This window comes from Pseudorca crassidens, chromosome 14 (assembly GCF_039906515.1).
Source record: "Pseudorca crassidens isolate mPseCra1 chromosome 14, mPseCra1.hap1, whole genome shotgun sequence".
Lineage (NCBI taxonomy): Eukaryota > Metazoa > Chordata > Mammalia > Artiodactyla > Delphinidae > Pseudorca > Pseudorca crassidens.
In genome coordinates, this window is record NC_090309.1 from 44,315,331 (window position 1) to 44,332,946 (window position 17,616).

Here is a 17,616-nt window from a genome sequence, read left to right on the forward strand (position 1 = left end):
ATTTAGCAGGACTGGTGGGAAGCCCAAGAATTTGCATTGCTAACCATTTCTCAAGTGATGCTGAATCTGCTGGTGCAGGGACTACACTTGAAGAACCACTGTTCTAAAACAAGCCTTCCTGGATTCTGATCCAATTTTGGGGCACTGATTCAGCAGACATTGCTGGAGTGCCTACCATGTGTAAAGCTTCTTTCTAGCTCTGAGGATAAAGCTGTAAACCAAACAGACAAAAATCTCTGCCCTCGGGCTTCCCTGGTGGCACAGTGGTTGGGAGTCCGCCTGCCGATGCGGGGGGTGCGGGTTCGTGCCCCGGTCCGGGGGGCGCGGGTTCGTGCCCCGGTCCGGGAGGATCCCACGTGCTGCGGAGCGGCTGGGTCCGTGAGCCATGGCCACTGAGCCTGCGCGTCCGGAGCCTGTGCTCCGCAACAGGAGAGGCCACCACAGTGAGAGGCCCGCACACCGCAAAAAAAAAAAAAAAAAAAAAAAAAATCTCTGCCCTCAAGGAGCTATTTAGGAAGGATGGCTGACAGGAAATAAGAAGTACATAATGTGACAAGGGATTCTTTGAATCCCTTGTTACAAATGGGCAGATAGAGGACTCTGTCTTAGTGTGTTCACCTCTCTGAGGAGATAATATCCATCAGAACAAACCAGTGTAGACATCTAGGTGAAGAGAGTTCCAAAGAGGAAGTACAAAGGGCCCTGAGACAGAAATGTGCTCAGTGTGTTCAAAGAAAGGAGACTAGTGGCAGAAGGGGCGTGTGCAAGAGGAGAGTGGTAGATGAGATTCAGATTTAATAGGAATCTGCATTTTTAAAAAGGAGATTGTAATACACATACAGGTTTGGAAATGACTTCTCAGGTGCAATTATTTCTAAAGCTCATCCAACTTTTTCTGTTTCTCATCAACACTATTTTGGTGTGAGATCTGAGAGTAGACATGTTCCCTGCAGCAGAAAACAAAGAATGCATCCTCATAGGGAAAGGTTTATTAGGCATGCCCAGGGACTGAGCTTTGCATGATTTTTATTCAAAAAAATCGTTTCTCTCTCCTAAACAAGAGTCTGAGTCAAGCTTACATACTGAATGTGCAAATGGCGGAAATAACTGAATCCAAAGAGGAAAGGGAAGCTCTTGGTGACAGACAAGATATGGAGGGCAAAGGAAGGAACGAATAGATATGCAAATGAGGATTTAGAGAAGGAAAGGAATTTACATGGGGATGACAACAGGTCTGGTTCTATACCTAAGTCTATGTGACTCTAATGGAAGTGCGTGTGTGTGCGCACGCATGTGCACACATGCGCTAAGAAGTAGGGGAGATAATAAAACTTGGGGAATAGGTCATGGCTGTTTGCAAACAGGTGATAAATGAAGCCTCCTAATTAAGTAAGTTCCCTGAAGAAGTGAGCGTGGAGGGTGGAGAACAGAAGGTGGGAACTCAGCCCTGGTGAGGAGAGATGACCATGGGAGGAAGAAGAGAGAAAGAATCAACAGCAGAGTACAAGAAAAGTGCAACAGCCTACCAGCCTATTACCCTAAATTACTGTGTCTGACAGAACTGCAGTAAACACAAAATGGGCAAAGGTCAGTTCTTCTGTCCTTCAAGCATATGGGTATGTAACCAGCTGGTTTGTAAAAGGGAGCTCGTATTATGGAGAACACTTTATCCCATAAATAAGTCAGACTCAATTATCTTATATCAAAACAGTATCTTCGCTTTTAACGAGCACAACTGCCAATACCCCAGAGTCACACATTATGAATCACTATTTGCTCCTTCCTACACTTTCTAATTTCCTGCTAAGGAGACAGGGCTGAGTGGGGTCGTTAATCTGAATTAGAAATACTGTGACCTGCTCTGCATTTTGCTTGCTAACACTGTGGCAGATCTGGATCGATGGGGTGTTTACTTTCCATTCAGTTCTGAGGAAGAGGGGGGGCAGACATGCGGGAGACGCTGAGCTAGTTTTAACTTTTAAGCCTTTTTTTTTTTTTGCGGTACGCGGGCCTCTCACTGTTGTGGCCTCTCCCGTTGCGGAGCACGGGCTCCGGACACGCAGGCTCCGGACACGCAGGCTCAGCGGCCATGGCTCACGGGCCCAGCCGCTCCGCGGCATGTGGGTTCTTCCCAGACCGGGGCACGAACCTGTGTCCCCTGCATCGGCAGGCGGACTCTCAACCACTGCGCCACCAGGGAAGCCCTCTTTTAAGCCCTTTTAAATTCCAGATACCATTTGGGCATCTCACTTTGGGCTTTGAAATCACTGCTGTCATTTCAATGCTTTTACTGGAAATGTCATCAAATGACAAGCTTTGCTCAGCCTCTGTCTGGAATTCTAGAAGGTTCACCTAAGCAGCCTAAAATAACATGCTGGCTTTATTAGAAACGGGGAAACGTGTGTATTTTTCTGGCTGAATTGATGTGACTCAGTGGGTATTTCACTGCTGATGCCATGGAGGGAAGAATCTGTATGAGGCAGGGGCACCTGCAGGCAGTTGGTTCAATAAGTCTCTCTCACCACTGCCTCCTTACTTCAGAGGAAATACAATGAATGGCCCTTGGAAAAACATAACTGCAAAGCCATCATTTACAGCTTTCAGATATTTATTTCACTTGCAATAACTGCTTACTGTGTGGGCTAGGAAAATACACAGAGAGAAAACTCAAGTTTTTAATTCACCTTCTTGTTTAGAACTCTGGTAAGAATTTTGATGGAATTACTGGGGCTGATGGGAGTTGAGAATTCTCTTCAGAACTACGCCAGCCTTGTTCTCCCAAAGCACCTGGACCAGAGTCGCAGATGATAGCAGACACCTAGTGCAGCAAACTTTGGTCGAAAGATGCCAGTGCCTTTCTTGACCTACCCAACCTGGCTCTACCCCCTAACCGGTCACAGCCCTTACTGCTAACAGTACTACTAAGGGAAATTCATTAGAAGTGGGTTTCAACAGGGCTGGATGAATTCCCAGCAGGCATGTCTGTTAGGGTGTCTGCAGGTACAGACACTGAGATCAACAAGAATGGCTGCATTCCCTCAAGTCACTTCGGACGTCTCTCCCAGACTCTGAAAGCAGAGACTGAAGGAACTGTGGGTTTGAGCTAAGAGTCATTCATTTGTCTGTCCTGGCCACTGGGCCCTACCACCCCATTCCAGTGTCCTTGGAAGCTGGGAGGATGGGAGCCTCACATTTTCTTCACAGCTTAAGCATGAAAAATGTTCCCTTTCTGACTCATCCCCTGCCCCCCACACGGCCGTCCATGGTCCTGGGTGGGTAGGTCCCTGAAACAGGCCCATCCACAGCTTTACCCTGACTCCCTTGGGCTGGCCAACATCCCAGTGCCCACTATACATACCGCACTTCCTCCTGAGAGACCCAGAGGTGACTGTAGCCAACTTGCTTTGGAGCCTTGGGCTTTGGGGGTTTTGTGGATGCTCTAGGGCTATGGAAAACTTGAGTAATTTTCTGTGGTCACAACCCCAGGGTCCCCAGTCAGTGTAATTATAAGTCAATCACTTCCCGTCCAATTCTGGCTTCTCTTCCCTTTGGGCAGGTAAAATCATTACCATGGCTCCCTTCTCCCCTCAGTCAGACATTTGTACAGGCCATTTACCTCATGCCTCATGAATCTTCTCAACTGAATGTTATTTGGGGGGTTGTACTTTTTTATTGAACTCAGAACAGCAGAAGGCCTGTCATCGATCTCGCTGCCCTCCACAGCCCAGGGCGGCCTTCTGTTTCCCTAAGTGCAAGGGCCAGGCAGACGATCCGCAGGAAGAAACCTTTCTGATGCACAGCCCTGGAGGGCTCCCCAACCTGCAGCCCTCAGGAGATGCCCCCGGGGTGTAATGAGGCCAAAGGAAGCAACGCTCTCTCCACAAGGGAGGCACTGAGGGCAGGACGGGGAAAGAGGAAGCTTTATGTGTATTGAGAAATGTGAGGCAGAACCCCTTGCAAAGAGGTCCAAACCTCCCTCACTACAGTAACTAGAAGAAAGAAAGAGAGAGAGAGAGAGGGAGGGAGGGAGAAAGGAAGGAAGGAAGGAAGGAAAGAAGGAAGGAGGGAGGGAGAAGAAAGAAAACGCCTTCTTGAGTCAAGTAAAGCAGTTCCAAATACAGGCTGGTTATTTATGAGTTACTTTTGTTAAGCCAGAATCCAGTGGGCTGTTTAAATGCTCCCCAGGACACCTCCTAATTGCCCTTCCCCTCCCTGCTCCATCAATGATCCCACCAAACAAACCCACAGAAGGTGTTCGTATTAAGGCTTTTCATGATGTAGAAGGAGTTCCTACTTTGGCCTAAACCCAACCCACAGAGCTCAGATCCAGGGAGGCTCTATCCCTGAAATGCCCCACCATCTCTGAAACCTTAAAATTCCCTGAGTGACATGCATTTCCAAGGTTCCAAGTTTGCAGTTTCCCTTTTCTGAGGGCATGGATTTTGCAGTTGAACTTGGAGCCAGATTCACTGTCCATTCCTGCCCCAACAGCACGTACTTCAAAGGCCTTGTTGTGTTTTTACTTATGTCGTTTAACCGCTGTCAGCATTTCCACAATCATTTCTTATGTTCCTTCCTCTAGCATTTTCCAACTTAACAGCGATTCCCTACAGAGGATGTCAATATAGCAGCATAAAGTGGTAGGAGAGTATGGTTGTAGAGTCTGGGGGACCTGAGTTCAGATCCCAAGTCAGCAACTTAGAAGCTGTGTGTCTTTGGGCAAGTTACTCAACCTCCTTAAATTCCAGTGTTTTCATGAATAAAATAGGGGTGATAATGGTACCTAACTCTTGGAATAGCTGTGAGGATTAAATAAAATAATGAACAAAAATAGTTTTCCTGGGTCTGGAGCAGCACTGCCCAGTAGATATATATTTTGAGCCGTGTATATAATTTTAAATTTTGTAGTAGTTTCCTTTTTTAAAAAAGGAAGACAGTTGAACTTAACTTTATGTATATGTTACGAAATATTACCATTCTAAACAGCATCAATATAAAATATATAAATGAGATATCTTTAAATTCTTTTTATCATACTAAATCTTTGAAATCTTATATGTATTTTATACATCTCAATACAGACTAGCCACCTGCCAAGTGCTTGTGGGTAGTGGCTATAATATGGGGCAGCACAGGTCTGAAACATGGTAAATATTAGGTAAAGGCAAGTTCCCTTCACTAAGACTCTGTCTTTCCATGCCTTGGGGTTTAGAGATATTTGGAAATGAACTCTGAGATCACCTTCAGCCCCAGTGCTGAAAGGATGTTTCTGAGTGTCAGTGTTGGTCTTTTCCTACAGGAGGACAGGCAAGGACTTGGTGCCCAGTCCCCTGTGCACAGGTAGAGAGTTCTGTGGATTCTCAGTTCTATTATCCTGCCAAACAGGAAGATGATTCTGCCGTCCTGATTTCCTGGAACCCAACACCTCAGATTTGCAGAAGTCCTCAGTGGTTTAGCCCAATCTCTTATCAGATATATGAGCACCTTATACAATGCCCATGCTACTCCCTCAGCCTCTCCTTGAATGCCCCTCAGCGATGAGCAGCTCACCACACCCCCTAGGAATGTCAGATGGCATTGGTTGTAAGGAAACTCCTCCTTTAGAAACACATCCTTCTTCTACCTTCTATTCATTGGTGCTAACACCAGTCTCTGGGAAGAGAACAAGTGAGCCATCCTCTGTGTGACAACTCTACCAGTAATTGAAGTTGGCTCTCGGGTCCCCTCCAGGTCCCCTCCAGGTCTGTTTGTGTTGAGGATAAAAGCCCCAGTTATTTCTATTGTTGCTCATATGACCGTGTGTGAAGCCCCCTCTCCATACTGTGTGTATGTGGTTGTTGTTATGTGTCCTTTGCAAAGTGCAGCCCCCAGAACTAAACATAAAACGTGTGCTGTGGGCCTTGAAACCATCTGCTCCTGATTCTGGATACCCTCACCACCAATGCCCTCTTTGCCACAGCTGCATGGCACCCTGAGCCCCTGGAAGCAGGCAGCTCTCCGCCCAGGTGGGTCCCCGCACACTCAGCTCCACGCCAGATGTCAGGCACTCTCCATCTTCCAGCTGGAAAGTCACCCTGAGTCTGGCTTCTCTCCCTTCCAGCTGTTATGCAAGGAGGGCCAGGAGCATCCGTGCCACCTCTCCTCCCACGTGCCAGGGTCTGTGAGCCATTCCCAGCTCCTTCACAGCTTCATACACAGAGGCAGGGGCCTGGAGCTGCACAGCCCTGTCCTCTCTCTGCGTCCCTGAGCCCCTCTGGCGGTGGGAGAGCCCTTGGCCAGCATTCCCCTTGTGTGATATGGAAATCCTTGCCTTGCCAGGAGCCCGGCACTGGGGCTACAGGTTTGGCCCCTCCTCTTCAGGGTCTCTAGATGTTTCTCCGCCACCTATTAACTTCACACCAGACTCCCATTAAGGCCCAGTTCAAAAGAGTGGGGTGGGTGACGTGTGGGGATGTTGGGTAGGGCCGAACACACTTCTCCAGAGATGTGGAAGGAAAGGAGCAGCTGCAAGGGAAGATTAAGCTCAGCTGCGCGCCCATCGATCAATAAATCAGTCAATCTTTATCGAGCTCCTCTGCCTGCACATGCTCATTAGCCAGCATGGACCCAAGAGTTGCAGCTCTGAGTCTGGGATTTGAGGGGGGAGGAGTAGGGCTCTGGTCAAAATATTTTCACCTCATAAAGTTCAGTGGTTTCCTTGTAGGGTCATTAGCTAATTCACGCTAAGGTGTTAATGACTTATCAGCTTTCATGCTTTCTAAAGGGACTCTAGCCAGGGAGTGGTCCTGGGTAGGGACCACCTAAGAGGGTGAAGGATGGAGAAGTAAATGCTAAAGGCAAATTATGCCATTTTCCCTAGGGCTTGGGATGGGAATATTAATTGGGTCAGGACAGAAGGTAGGAGCAGGGCTCTGGTGACAGTACTGCTTTCATTCCCTCAGCTCTACCCCTCACCGAATGTGACCAGCAGCTGGTTAATTAGCCTCTCAAGCCTCTGCTCTCTCACCAGTACAATGGGAGTGTCCGCCAAAAGAGTTGGGAGCATAAAGCACTTAGTACAGCTCTCAGTTTAAAACAAAACAAAACAAAAACATGGTGGTTACTTCTGTTCATATTGAATTAAACCCAGACTGACAAGAGCTATGACCTTTGAAAAAAGGGACTGGCTAGTGAATCTTCCTTGGCCTTCCTCTATAACAATTCCTGTCAGACAGGCCTCATTTGGTGGCCTTTTATGACACTGTCATTTGCAAGATTGTCCATACCTTTTTGATATTCATCCTGGTTCATTTGTATATCCCCCTTAGCTTACCTCCTAATTACTGTCTCACAAGTTTATTGCTCTCAAATCATCTCCCGGAAATATCAAAGGCAGCCTCCCCAGCCCAGTGTTTTGGGATTTGGTGGCCAAATGGCATTTTCCTTTTCCTTCTGGTTCATAATTTTATAGATTCTGCCTGTGTCTCGTGTCAGACACAGAGCCTGCAGCGTGTCTTTATGCCACAGTCTTGCCTGCCTCACATTCTCCATTCATTCATTCAGCAAACATTATTGGGTTCCCTCTAAGTGCTGCTAAGAAGGGCAGGGCCACAAAGATGGTCCCTTTTCTCATAGCCATTACCTACTAATAGGTGAAGACAGACAAGAAATAAACAAGCAAATGAATAAAATTTCAGTGCAATGAAATGAAGAAGAGAAACAAGAGTCTGAGACGGAGATGACTAGAGAGAAGGTTGTCCACATGAAAGAAGAGGTCCTCAGGTGGCGAAGGGCTCAGAATGAGACCCTGACATAGAATTAGGGTGGCTACAGCCTCGTGAGCTTGGGGGAGTCAGGCAAGCAGTGGGGGTGAAGGGATCAGCTGGAGCCAGATCACCAAGGGCTTTGTAGTCCATCATAAGGAGACTAAACTTTATTTATTTATTTTATTTTTATTTATTTATTTATTTTTGCGGTACACGGGCCTCTCACTGTTGTGGCCTCGCCCAGCTGCTCCGTGGCATGTGCAATCTTCCCGGACCAGGGCACGAACCCGTGTCCCCTGCATCGGCAGGCGGACTCCCAACCACTGCGCCACCAGGGAAGCCCCTAAACTTTATTTTAAACTTATTGAGAAGTTGTCTAAAGGTTTTAATCATGGCAGTAACATAATCTGATGTGTGTTTTGCAAGATTAGCTTTGCCAACAAGGGTAACTGGGTTAAGTTTGGGAAGAAAACAGATTGTAAATTTGGAGACTGTTCTCTTAATCTAAATGAGAGATGATGGTGGTCAGGACCAGTGGAAGAAAGTAGATAGATTCCAGGCACATTCACAAATTAGAGGAGAGAATTAGCATGCCTTGTTGATGGACTGGATGTGTGGAGTAGGATGAGGATAAGAATTATCAAGAATGATTTCCAACTTTCTCTGTGGAGTAACTGGATCAAGGTACAAAGGTATCATTAATGAGGTAGGGAAGATACCAAGCAGGGGGTAGAGAACTAAGTGCCCTGTTTCAGACACACATTAATGTTGTGATGTGTCAAACATGTGGATGGATATGTGAGCCTGGAGCTCATAAACATAACCAGACATGAATTTGGATGTCATAGCATAAAGATGACCCGTAATCCTCATTGGTCAATCCACTCACTGCCTTCCTGCCAAGCATTCCAGCTCCTCTCCCAGAGTCACAATCCAGTGCTATTGCATTTGTTGAGCCCCCAGCAAGGCTGGACCCACAGATTTCCAGGTCTGACCAGGGAGTCCCAGAAGACAAAAACCCAGACACCCAGTAGTCACTACTATTTCCTGTGGAACCACACCCTCTCATTCAATTCTAAGGAGCACTGCTCATTGCCCCGTATTGTTTTCTCCCAAGGCTCATTGCAAGTGTTACTCTATGTACCATTTGGCAAAATGGCCATCTCAGTAGGTATTCAAGCAAACACTTGTTCTGGTTTTGAAAGTGGACATAAATGACCATTCCTACCCATAAAATCCTCTTACTCTGATTGGCACCACAGCCTTTGGGTGGCTAAATTTACTCTCTATTACTCCTGGTGTTTTAAAGCAAATATATTTTAAGCACTACATGTGCCCATGGCTATGATATCAAATGAAAGGAAATACAAACTTTGATAAACACAGGAGAGGCCAAGAAAAGAGACTGGGGCATCTTTTATCCTGTGCTTTCATCCCTAGAGGGCCCAGATTTCCATAATGATTCTTCTCAATGAGACATTCCAGGAATCATGAGCTACCAGAGAAGAAAAACATTACTTACGACATCTAGTTTATTTCCAGCTTTTACATTTCTCCCATTTTAACGGAAAGGATTGTTTTCCCCTTCTTATGTGTATAGAATTGACTCCTAGACAAGGTTTCACAAAATTTAAATTTTGAGTTTTTAACATATTTGCAGAGGGTAGTCATTTATATAGGAGATTCCGGTGAACATGTACTTCAAGCAAAAATCACTACACTATTAAACACTTTTGCATGCTGTTGTAATGTTTCCATATAAAATTACAAAAATTTGCTAACTCTTTACCTGCTCTCAGCCTAAGAAGAATCAAAGCCATCAATGTATGCCACGCCAGCAACTTTTTTTTCTGTTTTAAACTGCACTAGGGAGCTTGAATTTGCATGCTAAAATAAATGAAACAATTTGATTATATTTGCTGAAACAGCCCATTACTGTGTATCATTTCAGAAGACCACAAAATTTAGCACATATAATCGAAATGGATTGCCTCCTTCTAACTGTGAGAGCATTGAGGAGAAACTATAAAAACACTGGGTATTGTGATGAATTGAGTTCTCAAAATAATGCTTGTTAATTTTCTTACCAATTATCCTGCTATTACTTGAATACAGTTTAAATACCATAGAAGTCTTAAGTCTTCGCATCTTCCCTATGAGTATGTTGGTGTTTCCCTTAGAAAGATTTGACTCTGCATTTACTACTTTATACCTAATCTTCTCAGCCAGTTAGTTATTTTTCAGCTTTTGCTGCCAAAAAAAGTATTGTTGGATGTGGTAAGTTGCTTACTCTATAGGGAAGATTCCCAGCATGTGACAATTTAAGTTTTAATATAAAAATTTCTAATGTATCCATTTCCTAGTCAACATACAAATAAAATGTGGGTTAAAGGCAAGTTTCTTAATCTATCGCTATGGGAGTACTTGTACTTAAGCAAGACAACAAGCTAAAATTAGAAATGTTCTCTGACTCCACAAGAAAGCACACAGTCTACAAGAGGCCTGGGAATTGAACAGAGTGGGAATAGAAAACAAGTCATGACATGGAAACACTTGACCTGGTGTCAGCTTTCTGTGTAGATACTTGTGTTCACCTTGGTTGTGTGTGTACAAATCCCTTCTGCTCACCTGGTTTCTATCTGAGATTTTGGTTAGGAAATCGTAATCCAAACGTGCAGGTGTCTCAGCATAATTCTGGGCTTTTTGTTTCAGTTCAATTGGGAAACGATTTTTTTCACCATTAGAAAAGAAGGAAGCCTACTGCCCACAAAACAAATACAAAATCAAATGAAAAATAAAACAAACAAAAAACCTTAAAGAAACATGTCTCAATGAACTTTTCTTATGAATGCTTCTTGACACAGAACATCTTAACAAGAATATCAGTTCAATATTGGGCCAAAGATATAATGATAAAACAAGAATGTTATGAAAAAGAAAACTGAAGACCTGTGGAAACAAATTGAAAAACCAAAGCAGTATCATTAAAGAAATAAATAAACTAGAAAAGCAAGGAGCAGAATAAGTACCACTGATAAATTACTGGCATAGAATAAAGGCTTGAGATAATTAGGATACACGCATGTATTGAAAGATTAATTAAAGCAGTGGAAAAAAAAGACAATTGATATAAAAGACATAGGATAACTGATATTCTTGAGAAACCCTAATATACAGAATAGTTACATATTCAAAAACATACTACAAGAAAATTTATCTGAATCAAAGGAAACTTTTAGAAATTACCTATAGTTGGAAAGAACATGTGTTCTGAGAAAACATAACACAGGACTCTACACCAAGACAGATTCTAGTTAAACTCCTGAATTTCAGGAATAAAACAATTTCAGGCATCTGGACAGAAAAAGCAAATAACCCACAAGGAACTAAAATCAGGCTGCCTTAGATCAATCAGTGTTGTAAAACAATGAAACCACTGTTCTGAGGTGAAAATAGCATGACTCTAAAATGTTATATCCAAAATGGCAATCAAGTATAAAAGCATTATGAACCATGAAAGGACTGAGAAAGCAGGCTACCCATGAGCCTGTCAAAAAAAACTTGACAATGAAAACTTGCCAATTTATTTTTGATCAAAATTTAAAACTCAGAGAAATAGAGTCTTTTAAAAAAAGATTAATGGTGGGCTTCCCTGGTGGCGCAGTGGTTGAGTGTCCGCCTGCCGATGCAGGGGACACAGGTTCATGCCCCGGTCCGGGAAGAACCCACATGCCGCAGAGCGGCTGGGCCCGTGAGCCATGGCCGCTGGGCCTGCGCTTCTGGAGCCTGTGCTCTGCAACGGGAGAGGCCACAACAGTGAGAGGCTCACGTACCACAAAAAAAAAAAATAATAATGGTGAGCAGTCAATTCACTGACTATTAAACATAGGTAAATTGAAGTTACAGAATAAGGTGCAATGTTATAAACCCAAACAATATGAAAATAATAATAAAACACGCAAAAACTGAAGGCAAAGGGGAGAGAGAAGATGTGAAGATGTGTGATAGTACTATGACCCTATTCTTTCATAGCAGAGTAAGTTTAAAATGTTGAAAATTAAAATATGCAACTTTAAAATCTTGATTCCAATATCAGTATTTTTCATGTTTTCTTAACTTTGGGCAGCTTTTTTATGAAATAAAAGAGGAAATATGAGATGAGATGAGATGAGATGAAGAAATAGGTAAGTGAAGTTCAATAGTTCCTCTAGTTTTACTTCTGTAACTTCAACTAATATTAAATTTAATGCTTTTTATTTCAAAATAGCATTTATAATTTTATAAACATAATGACAAACTACTTTTTTTTTTTTTTTTGCAGTACGCAGGCCTCTCACTGCTGTGGCCTCTCCCGTTGTGGAGCACAGGCTCCGGACGCACAGGCTCAGCAGCCATGGCTCACGGGCCCACCCGCTCCGCGGCGTGTGGGATCTTCCCCGACCGGAGCACGAACCCGTGTCCCTGCATCGGCAGGCAGACTCTCAACCACTTCCCTGCGCCACCCGGGAAGCCCCCATGGTTCATTTCAAGTAATAGAAATAGAGATTATTAAAATTTCATCTTTGCCCTTTTCTGTAATTTTTTTAAATTATAAAAAAAAAAAATTGAAGCAAGAGTTAGAGCTGGACCAGGGGTATCTGATAAGAATTTTTCTCAGATTCTCCCCATTCTAGGTAGGTTGCTAAGAATTTTTATCTAAAGCAGCTGGGAGACTTATGTAGCTATCTGTATACTATGTAGGCACATATTATAGTATAGATGTATGTTTGTATAAATGTTTTTACTGCTAGAAAAGGAAATAAGTAGCCCTTCCATTTTCTTCATTTTATGTTTATTCCTCTAACTCTCCCCTCTTCAGGCCCTGGCTCTCTACCGTTCTTCCCTTGTTCAGTGGATTGAAGGAAGCACAGCATGGTGTAGTGAAAAGGTCTGCTTCCTACTTCCTCACTTAGCGACAGGGGCAGAACTTCTCTTTCCAGGCCTTACTGCTTCATCTCTAACACATTATCTCCTGCCTGATGATAGGACTTCAGTAAATGACTGAGCAGACACTTAGGTTGGAGCTGAGAAGCATGGAAGAGGACTGGCCCCTGAACAACTACAGCAGTGTTGCCAGTGGGGCTACCTTTCCACCCAGCCTTCAGGAGGACTGTTACCCAGAACCAGAAGGGTAACTGGTTCATGGCTGGACCAAGGTGCTCAACCTTGGCGGGTGAAGGCCAACAGCATATACATACTGGTTAGTGTTTTTTAATCCTTAAACTTTCCTATTCTTTTTCACAGACTTAGGTGGGGGAAGGTTGGGAGGAAATGGCACAGGGACCAAGAGAACATGTCCTGTAAGTTCATTAGTATGCAAAGAGAAGAGAATTCGGGGAGGGACAAAGGCGCAAAGCAGCTGTAGGACAGCCCTTTCAATAAAATGTTTGCATAACTTGGGACTTCACACATGTACTTTCCTTGACCCTCATGACAACAGAGAGTAAAGGAGAAGTGGCTTCACCATGGTCCCTACTTTACAGACCACAGTCAGGGATTTCCCCAAGGTCACTAGACCAGTGAGTGGGGAATTAAGATCTGCTTCCCCTGAAGAGGATGTTCTTTCTAGTACAACAGTCTTTCAAATAGAAAGTCATCACAGCCCTAAGTTCATTTAGCAAACAAACAATGCAGAGAACCTGAAGAAAGACAGAAAAGGGTCAAAAAAAAAAGCTCTTCAACTTTCCCAGTCCTATGTAGGGAAACCTCTTACTCCTGACTTGCCCTGGACCTTCTTGTCTGAGGACAGCATTCCACCTGAACGCCTCAGAGTTCTCCACATGCTGTGCACAAGGCTCATCTAGAGCCCTGCACAGAGGAAGTGGAATAGTGTCTGGGGAGGATGTGTGTGTCCCATAGAAACTTGCTCATGAGGACCTCATTCTGCAAATCCTTTGATGACTTCATTGACCCGCTTGCAGCCTCGTAGGGCTAACTGGTAGGTGCCACGCAAATACTCTTATATCTAAAGAAAAGAATAGTTTTTAGAAAATATTGATATGCTATATATTTCTAAGCCCCTGGGAGACTGCAGTTCTGTCAGGCTTTTCAAGCATCCCTTTTGCACAGGCTCCAGTGGCTTATTTCCTCACTTACCTCCATTAATGTAATTTTTGGTAGTTTGAATTAAGATTGTAATTATAGTAGCTCACATTTCTTTAGCATGTATAGGCACTGTGCTAAGAGTTTTGTTGGCTTTATCTCAGTTAACAGAATTACTATCTTGATATTTTAGATGATGGAATTGAGGATCAGAGAAGTTAAGAAATTCATTCCTCATCACACAGCTTTTATGTAACAAGCATGAGATTCAAGCCCTGGTCCAGCTGATTTCAGAGCAATATTCTCAACCACTAGACTAGCATCCTACATATTCTTTCTGGTTAGCACCGCAGCTGAAGAGCACAAAACACCTGTTGAATGCCTGAATAACCCCTTGAGAATAAGCACGGAAAAGCTTTATGGCAGCATGGTATGGCTAAAAGTTTGGGCTTTGGAGTCAAGAAGCCTCAAGTTCAAATTCCAGCTCTGACACCTACAACCTGGCAGTATACTGGAGCCTCAGCTTCTCTAGGGAAATAGGATAATAGCAGCAGCAGCATCACAGCTGTTGTAATGATTAAATGCAATAATATCTAAAGTACGCTTAGCTTGGCTGCTGTGCTGCAGAAGTTCAAGAATGTTACTATTATTCATATTAAGCCAAAATAGAAGCAACTACTTTTTGTCAACCTCCATCAGCAACTTAGAGTACAACTAATAAGAGTGCACAAATTTTAAAACTATTGGCTGAAATGAATCAATCACCTGGAGATCCCATCTTTCTAGTAACACATTTTAATATCTACCTGAAAACAATACTGCACAGACTGTCCAAGGTAAATTGACCAACTAATATTTAAGAAGCATCTAATATTTGCAAAGCATTTTGAGACATACCAGAAAGTATAAATCTAAGAGGCTGCCCTCAAAGAGATTTCAGGCCTTGTTATATAACAATAGAATGATATGTAAGCACAATAACAACAACACAAGAGATAATCCAATATAGGTGACTTTTACAATGCTGTATTTGATAAATCCCACCTGAGCCATGTAAGTTGTGACATTCTTAGCACAAAGTAAAGTCTTATGAGCCAGGAAAGTTGTACAGGTTAAGAGGGAAAAAAAGAATTTAAGAAAAGGGCAAAGACAGTGAAAAAGAAAACACAATACCTGGTGGTGCGGAGTCAGGGAAGGGGGAGAGACTGGGAAAGGCAGTTCGCATGTAAGGAGTTGTAATGGGTATGTGTGCAGTTCTGGTGGAAGGAGTAAAGCAAATAACGAAGTTCTCCCACCCCTTCCACTCTTTACTCATGGACCCAGCTAAAGAGTAGGAAAAATATTAAAGCCCTATAGTAAAGGGAAATTCCTAAAATAGCTTCCTTTAGGGACTCTCAACAGCACTGTCTCTTGGAGGAGTTTTAGGAGAATGACTGCTCACCGCCTTAAATCTGCTCTGAATTTCCAAGTCATGTAGTCAAAATACAGTACCAGCTCATAAACTGATAAGGCTGGGTGAAAAACGGGGTCAGATCTTGGCCAAATTTTGCAACTAATTTTTGCCGCAATTAAAGACAAAATTATATAACCACAGCCTCCCCCCACCCAGGTCCTTCCCCAAATTCCACCCAGGGCAGATCACTGCACACTGCAGAAAAGGAAACCATATATATCAGGAAGGTCTCAGGACTCCTATCCTCCTCCCAACCTCCCAGTCAGATTTGGAGCAAGGAGAAGAGGACAGACATTTCCCTCCTAATATCAGCCCCTCCTGGGGAGAGAAAAGTATACTTATGAGGCTAGTAGAACGCAAGGAGGTAGAAAATGACAGTCTCTCTTTGTCTCTCTGTCTCTGTCTCTCTCTCTCTATACATATATATGTCTCAAAAGTTTTAGAGTACAATAAATAAAACTAAAATAACACTTTACCTTCTGCATTTGCCCTAGGAATTTATTATTGAGATTTTGGGCTAGGCTGGGACCTGGGACCTGGGACCCTTTGCTGTAGCGCTTGTACCTGGACAAAGTCTCCATGAGCAACAAAAGACAAAGAAACTATAAGGGACTAAAAATAACCGCGTGCATGCACAGTTGGGCTAAATTATGAACAACAAGATACAAAAAGACCAAAAACCCAACTGCCACTTCTGAAGAGCCCAGAACAAAAGCAGGGTGTTGGGAGAAAAGCAGGGTACTGCGCATGCCCCCTGCACTCATCACCACCGAAGGGGTGGGCAAAGCACCTAAGCCACCCCTCCGGCCCAAGCCCTGGACCCGCCCCTACCATCACCCCAGGTAAGGAACAAGGTCCCCACCCTGGTTCAAGCGGGCAAGGGAACCTGTTACTTGTTCTCTCTCTCCACTGCTGCAGCAGGAGCCCTAGTAAAGCCTTGCTTGAATTTCTTGTCAGGTGACTGGGAGGTTAACCAATAAATTACCCACCTTGGAAAGAGACCCTTATCCAGTTGGCTTGGATCTCTAGGTATCCTGAAGAATTCACAGAATATCACATTCCTGAATTGGTGAACTCAACGTTGGTACTGACATTCCAACTATGATATCACAGTAAGAACGTTCAGTCTACACACACACACACACACACACACACACACACAGAGCAAAATTTCAGACTTGCTATTTTTGTCTTCAAATAGCCTTTTTCTACTGTCCAGACCCAATCTCTCTCTAATGTTACAGACATTATCACCCTAAACCAAACTCCTCCAGCCACAATGCATCCATGTCATCTCTCAAGTAGAGCACACATTCATCACTCCCCCTAAGTTTTCTCACACTAAACTCTCTTTTTTCTCTCCTATATTACCAGACCTTTTTTTTTTTTTTACAAATTATCCCCTACATAATTTATCCCACCAACTTATTCTGAGATCCAAAGGAGAGGACTACAATTAAACAAAATTTTAAACGAAGAACACACTTTACTAGTGGCATGGGGACTGTAAAATACAGACTGTTCATCTTCCTGAGCCCTCGTTGGGCACAAGCATCCTTAGTTCTGCAGAGTCCAAGTTACTAGTGGATACCCCTTGGTGGTATCTTGTGGACTTAAGAGCACAGGCAGCTCGAAAGCAAATAGATTCAACTTTCCCTAGAAGAGGAAAGTCAAGGAATCACAATGTACTTGGTACTCAAAGGGAACCATCAGTATCTTAAGACAAAGCACTAAAAACTAAAATAAAAAAAGGGGGACATTTTATTTGTATTAAAGTGCTGGCATGCAAAACCAATCAACCTCTCTCATTGTGTTGTTACAGACAGCCCCATTCCTCTGCTCTTTCTCCTTTTTAAATGCCCCTGGACTTTAGAGCAATTCTCAGTGATTTTCCAGGCCAGGAGCTCAGTCTCTCCAGGGAACTTGTTAAAAATGAAAATTCCTGGGTCTCATCTAAGACCCACTGGATCAGAACCTATGAGATACAGCCCCAGCAATATATGTCTTAAGGAGCCCTCGGGTAGTTCTGAGGCTCAGTAAAGTTGGAAAAGCACTGCTTTAGGACATTTTTCAAGCATCCCCCTTTTTCTCCTCATGCTATAGTTGACATCACCAGTTAACAGTCCTCTTCCCCATCCAAAACTAGGTACTGTCTACTCTTTGGCGAATCCTGGAACCTACAAGAGAGAATACTATAAAGGTTTATATTCAGGGCACAGGATACTGGGAACAGGTTTTTATTTTCCCTTTATGGGTTTTTATATACAAAAGAATAGGCCATAAGACTATAATACCAAGTCTCACATCACAGCTTTTGAAGATAAAAAAAATAGCTTA

General features: G+C 43.5%; 1 protein-coding gene across 2 annotated transcripts in view; it reads right to left on the reverse strand.

Moving 5' to 3' along the window:
• CCDC85A (coiled-coil domain containing 85A) overlaps positions 1-17,616 on the reverse strand; it is a 685,546-nt gene that overhangs the window by 261,310 nt on the left and 406,620 nt on the right. The window lies entirely within an intron of this gene.